Raw genomic sequence first — 7,275 nt, 5'->3', positions numbered from 1 at the left:
ATTACCAAGACAGTTTCCCCAATTATCACCTGTAATACCATTAACTCATAAACATCCCACTCTCCCTACCTTTAATATCATCAGTTCACAGACACTTACCTTCCTTCCTCCCTCTTCCCACCCCCCCGCATCCCCCTTCTGTTCTGCAATGTGATTTGTCCTTTTCATATTTGTTCATTTTTTTAATTGTATCCTTTGGTATATATGGTTGTGACTACTTTCTTCCACTATTTGATCTGAGGAAGTGGGTCTGGCCCACGAAAGCTCATCATCTAATAAACCATCTTGTTAGTCTTTAAAGTGCTACATTGTCCTGCATTCTGTGGATAAAGGCGTGCAGTCTAGACATACCTTCCTCGGGTTCACAGTGGTGAACCAACAATTCCAATACAGAGTACTGCCCGTCAGCCTTTCGACGGCTGCAAGGGTGTTCTCAAAGGTGCTAGCAGTGGTCACCGCCCACCTCAGAACAAGGAGAAATCACCATCTTTCCCTACCTCGATGACTGCCTCATAAAGGGGCAATCCCCTCACCACACACACTGGCATTTACCAGGGCACTTTGACAGGCTCAGGCTATGCATAAACTCAGCAAAATGAATCTTGCACCCAACACAGACTCTAGACTTCATAGGGGCATGCCTGGACTGCAAAACAATAATATCTTTGCTCCCACAGCCCAGATTCACAGCAAACCAAGACCTGGTACCTCTGGCACAATTCAGCCCCTGTATAACTGCCAGACAGTGCCTGCACCCCCTCAGTCACATGGCAGCCGCTGCCTTCGTCATGCCTTACACACACCAGCATATAAGGCTGATGCAGACTTGGCTCAGGTCAGTGTACAAGCCACATGTACACCTGCTGAACAAATCTCTCAATATGCCATACAGCACAAAAGCATCCCTAACCTGATGGGGACAGCCCAACAATGTATGCACAGGGATTCCATTTCAATGGACCCCCCCCCCCCCCCACGATTACCACAGACACCTCACTACCAGGCTGGGGGGCTTATCTACAGAATCAGGTAGTCCAAGCTAGGTGGACACCAGATGAACAACGCAGACACATCAACTTGCTAGAGCTCAGAGCAATCCGGTATGCACGCATGCACATCTCCCACATAATACGCAACAATATCATCCGCATACTGACAGACAATACAATAACAATGCACTACATCAACAAGAAGGGAGGCATCCACTCTCACCAGCTCTATCGGGAAGCAGTAGTTATGGGAATGGTGCATCCCTTGCCACATTCATCTCATAGCCACATATATCCCAGACAAAGACAACGGCTACGTCTAGACTGGCATGATTTCCGCAAATGCTTTTAATGGAAAAAAGCATCTAGATTGGCATGGAAGCTTTTCCACAAAAGCACTTTTTGTGGAAAAGCGTCCGTGCCAATCTAGACACGCTTTTGCACAAAAAAGCCCCGATCGCCATTTTCGCGATCGGGGCTTTTTTGCGCAAAACAAATCTGAGCTGTCTACTCTGGCCCTTTTGCGCAAAAGTCCTGTTCGACTTTTGCCCGAACAGGAGCAGCATAGTATTTCCGCAAGAAGCACTGATTTCTTACAGTAGGAAGTCAGTGTTCTTGCGGAAATTCAAGCGGCCAGTGTAGACAGCTGGCAAGTTTTTCCACAAAAGCAGCTGCTTTTGCGGAAAAACTTTCCTGTCTAGACACAGCCAATATGTTAGCAGACAATCTCAGGAGGAACTTCTCTGTCATCCACGAGTGGGAGAACAACAGATTGACCATCAATCATCTGTTTTGCAGATGAAGGTTCACTACAGTGGACCTTTTTGCCACACACAAACTCACTGTACCCTCATTACTGCTCCAGAGCAGGACTGGACCCCGGCTCTCTAGGGTATGCATTCAGCATCACATGGGATGCATCCCTAGCATAAACAAAATACAGGACTATGTAACACTTTAAAGACTAACAAGATGGTTTATTAGATGAAAGCTCATCTAATAAACCATCTTGTTAGTCTTTAAAGTGCTACATAGTCCTGTATTTTGATTCAGCTACACCAGACTAACACGGCTACATTTCTATCACTATCCCTAGCATATGCATTTCCACCAATCCCACTCATCCAGAGAGTGATACTAAAGATAAAGCAGGACAGAGCCAAAGTGATACTGCTGGCACCAAGGTGGCCAAGACAGACTTGGTATCCAGCTCTATTACACATGGTCAGGTGTCTACCACATCGCTTCCCTCCTGTCCCGTCACTGCTCACACAACAGAACAGGAGGATCCATCACCCTGCCACCCACCACCTTCACCTGCATGCATGGCTCCTTTCTGGCTAACTATGACAGCTCCACTGTCCTCTAGAAGTTCAAACCATTCTCATGAACAGCCACAGACCGGCAACAAGAAAAACCTGTGTTTAAAAGTGGCACCATTTCACCAGCTGGTGTTCATCTAGACGTTACAACCCCCTCAGACAGGAATCCCGCTCGTACTTATCTACTTATTACATCGTCACAACTTGGGTCTATTCCACAGTTCTATCGGGGTCTACCATGCAGCCATATCCATATTTCACCCACCTATACAGGATTGCTTGGCTTTCTCTCACCCATCAATCAAGAGATTTATGCGAGGACTGTGCAATATTTTCCCACCAACTAAAGAACCAATCCCTGCATAGGACTTTGTCCTAGTACTAAGGGCTCTAATGGGCAAACCATTTGAACCACTAGCACCGTGTTCCCTCTTCCACCTAACCATGAAGGTGGCCTTCCTATTGGTGATTATCTCCGCACAAAGAGTGGGAGAGTTGGGTGCACTAATGACCAACTTGCCTTACACGGTCTTCCACAAGGACCCATCCTAAATTCCTTCCCAAAGTACTTACCTCATTCCATTTTAATGAACCAGTCTTCTTTACCTGTCTTCTTCCCCAAACCTCATAATGACGACAGGAAAAGGGCTCTGCATAGCCTCGACATCTGCAGGGTGGTGGCCTTCTACTTGCAACGAACACGCTTGTTCCGCAAAACACCTCGCTTGTTCGTCTCCACAGCAGAGAGATCTCAGGGATTATCGATCTCTGAACAAAGACTGTCCAAGTGGATCTCTGACAGAGCCTAGAGCGTGTGGCCAGCCGGGAGGGGAGGGGGCACTAAGAATCTCCGACTGGGGGGGGGGGGTCAGTGGTGCTGGCGCACCTAAGGTGGAGCACCCCTGGGGAAAACCATCTTGAAGAACTCCAGTTACTGCACAGGGTGAGTAACCTTCCCTTCCATTCAATACTCAGTATGCAGCTGCATTGTTTCAAATAGCCACACGATGGCAATGAAGAAAAATATTTTCAAGACCTAAGAAATGAGAGGTGAGGATGAATACTCCATCTCAGTACATTGAGTTCTATACTGGACGTATTGATCTGGGAGTATTTCCAAGAACCCCCCCCCCACACACACACAAGTGAACTATATTGAGTCTCAGATATTGTTTAATGACATAATTTAAGAAGTAGAGACAAGCCTACAATGGTCACAGAGGTCTGTGAATCCACAGCAGATACTGTGAACTAGAGGCTATTCAGCATCCTATTAGAAACAAGTGGTCTTGAAGCACCTTAGGGTATGTCTATACTGCCACCCTAATTCGAACTAGGGTGGCTAATGTAGTCATTCGAACTTGCAAATGAATCCCGGGATTTAAATATCCCGGGCTTTATTTGCATGTTCCCGGGCGCCGCCATTTTTAAATGCCCCATAGTTCGAACTACCTGCCCGCAGCTACATGCGGCACGGACTAGGTAGTTCAAATTAAAGCTCCTAATTAGAACTACTGTTACTCCTCCTTGCAGGAGCTCAGCACACTGCCTGGCTGGCATTCCGCAAGCACATGTAGGGAGAGCTCTGATGGCGCTGCCACTCCTACAGCCGCAGGAGGTTGGGCTATGTCTACACTGCAGGTGGTATCCTGGAAAAACTGCCACATCCAGGGAACACATCTGCTCTTCCAAAAACATTTTGGAAGAGCAGATGTGCTTTTTCAGCACCCCTGTATACTTCTTTTTACAAGAAGAAGAAGAGATGTGTCAAAGGGGGGCGTTCCGACATTTGGCCCATTGTAGACGGGCCAAATGTCAGAGAAGCCTCTTCTGAAAAAAGCAGAAAGAGCTCACAAATTGTGGCTTGCAATTTGCATAGCATTTCCAGGAAGAACAGTGCAGTGGAGACAGTGTCACAGGGCTGACTCACCACCCTGATGCCTGCAGGCGGCAGTCCTGGGAATTAACTCGCCTGCCTCGCTGGGTGCCTCCCTCTAGGTGCTGTCTCCCCGTGTTCCTCTTGCCCATGGCATCCTCTTGCCCTCCTCTGCATCCCCTTCTGGGGGGGGTGTTTACTCCACTGAACACTCCAGGGTCTTCCCCACTCCCTGGAACCCCAATTCTTCTCTCAGGGAATACCCAGTTCCACCTTGCCTCGGGGACCCACTGCCACTCTTCATCTAACTCCTGCCTCAGGGGCAAACTGCAGTTGGTAATGGCCACTCCCTCGGGCAAAGGGGTGTGTGGACCTGCTACCCCACCCAGAAGCCTCCTGCTTTCCCAGCAGTCAGGCCCCTGCTGCCCGCTGTCCAGAGCCACATATATACAAGTCCTTCCTTATATAGTCCCCACCTGGGCCCTAATTAGCAAGACCTGCCTCAGCAGAGGCTTTACTCTCAGCCCTTGCTCAGGGCTGGGGTTTGTCCCTTAAAGGGCCCAGTGAAGGGCAAATGCCCTGTCACACCCAGCCTTGCTGTGGACAGGCTGAGCTACAAGTGTGCTGTGTACAGCTCCCAGGCAGTGCCACAGAGGACGCAGAGGTGATTCATTTGACTGAGCTAAACCTTTGAGGTCCCGGTGGAATCAGGAAGCCTCTCCCATTCTCAGAATGCTGGCTGAGGTATAGCAAGGGTGCTGCCTTCAGCAAGAAGTCTCCATCCATTCTACTAGCTCCTCACAGGACAACTACTGCAAGTGCTTGATGATTAAATGTATTCCTTGGCTCTGGATGTGCTCACTTCTCCCTCAGCAGGACTGGCAAAGAAGATGGGACCTGCGGGATGTTAAATGTCACAGTCATGAACCGGAGACTAGTGAGTGGAGGAAATGGGGGGACACAGGGGGACCCACCGCTGCTGGTCCTGGCTCTGGCTCTGCCCATTCTGGAGGCCTCAAAGACAGAAGCAACATTCTGGTGCAGTGGCTGCCTGGTCCTGCACCTGTCATGTCTGGGCCAGGGAAAGATGAGGGATCCCTTCGCTGGTCATTGGGGAAATGTTAGTTTCACTCTGAGGAATGGAGCCGATGGGGAAGAATTTTGGCTTTAAAATAAGGTGTCAGTAGAAGCAACTGGAATCATGAAAATGTGTCATTAAAAGGGTCCATGCCTGGGCACCTTGGCCAAGAGAGCACAAGACGGGCAAGATTCCAAATGTATTTGATCAAAAAGACAAAAGGGCCCAGTTCATTCTCAGGCTGATGCCGGGTTTCCTGGGGCAAGCAGGTTGTGAGTAGGAGAGCACAGTCTTTTCTGTGCTGACAGGGACAGCAAGGATCTCTGCTGCATGGTCTGTACTCTGCCTCCTCTCAGAGATCAGTGGGAGCTCTGCATGTACAATATCCAATGGACAGGCCCAGCGGGAGGCAGAAAGCTGCAGGGTGAATCTCAGCACAGGGCCTTGTCCTGCCTTGGGACATTTGCTCTGCTGGAATACAAAGGCAGAAGTAAGTTCAATGCCTCGCAAACAAGGGCTGCTCTATGTTCCACCAGGCCTACTTGCATTTTCCACAGTATCAGCACCAGTCTGTGCTCCTTGCATGCAGCCCTGCTGTGCTCTTGCAATGGGAGAAGGGCCAACCAATGCTCTATCTCCTCTGCTAGGCTTAGATCTTAGCCTGGGCTGCCATTCTGGCCTGCAGCATGCTGCTCCTTGTAACTCCTTCAGGAAATGCTGCAGCTTCCTCAGGGAAGTGCACAAACTTTCCTGCCCCATGCAACCTACCAACAAAAAGAATTCAACAAACATCAATGAACGAAGCCTCTGAACTCTTCTGCCAGTCAGGACGTGTTCTACACATCTGACAACTTGGGAGACTGAGGCACAGAAGGCCAAAGTGAAAATCAGCAAGCGCTGTGGGTATTCAGCCCCTTGGAAAAGCTCTGCTTCACAGCACCCATCCAAGTGATGGGCCATAGCAAGTGGCGGCATTCCACCTGTGCATTCCAGGGGGAACAAAAATGGTCTGCTTAGGTGCGAATCCAGATGCTCCATCATCCCCCAGGTTTTCAGGCTACAAATGACATATGCTCCCTACTGTTTACCTCCAGGCAAGCAGAACCATTCCTTCCCAGACCAGCCTCCAACTCATAAGAAGGGTGGCCTAGGGAGAAAGGACAGTTATTTGGCTAGGGTGCCAGAATTGGAGTCAGGAGATCTAAGTTCCATTCCTAGCTCTGACGGATTCTTTGGGCATGTCACTCAGTCTCCTTGTGCCTCATTTCCCTGTCTAAAATGGGGATGATAATCTGTGTGTAATCTCTTCAGGACAAGAACTCTCATGCCCTGTGTAGGTACAACCCCTTTGCACAAGGTGCCCCCATCTAGTTTGGGGCCTCTGGGCAGAACACTAACACATCATCTACTGCAAAGTAAGAGGCCAGTGAAACAACCTCCCTGCCACGACAGGCCACTGAAAAGGATCTCACAACCAGAGCTGCAGTTCTCATGAATAACATCTTAATCTCCAAAGCCCAAGCTCTGACCTGCTGCCCCTCTAGACAGGAGTCCGTGGAAAGCTTGACTTGTGCAGTTTATAACCTTCCAAACTCTCCAGAGAAAGGGGGATTGGGGTGTTGGTTCATGTCAGGTACCCAAGGTGTTAGATGGCAGGCATAGCTACAAGATGACCTTGGACCCCAACTTCAATATTTTATTTTCATTTCTATCCAGTCATGAACATCCAAGTCGGCATTTTATAAACTGTCTTGCAAGCCCCATTGATTCTCCACATCTCTGTGGACACCTGCCCCTTGCTTCTCTGGGTTCCCCAGTAGCCCATCCACCACCCCCTTGCCAAAAGTCACTGCACCCCAAACTGATCAGTCGCAACTCCCATTACCTCTTGCTCACATCTCAGAAATACTTGCCCTGACCAACAAATGAAAATAAGGCTCAAATAAGCCATGGTTTTTGGATTTCTGTGGTCATTTGCATTCCCTACACGCCTCACATAACACCACACTG

The sequence above is a fragment of the Pelodiscus sinensis genome, chromosome 18 (genome assembly GCF_049634645.1).
Source record: "Pelodiscus sinensis isolate JC-2024 chromosome 18, ASM4963464v1, whole genome shotgun sequence".
Taxonomy (NCBI): Eukaryota; Metazoa; Chordata; order Testudines; family Trionychidae; genus Pelodiscus; species Pelodiscus sinensis.
The sequence above is the reverse complement of the archived record's forward strand: the minus strand, read 5'-3'. Positions refer to the sequence as shown.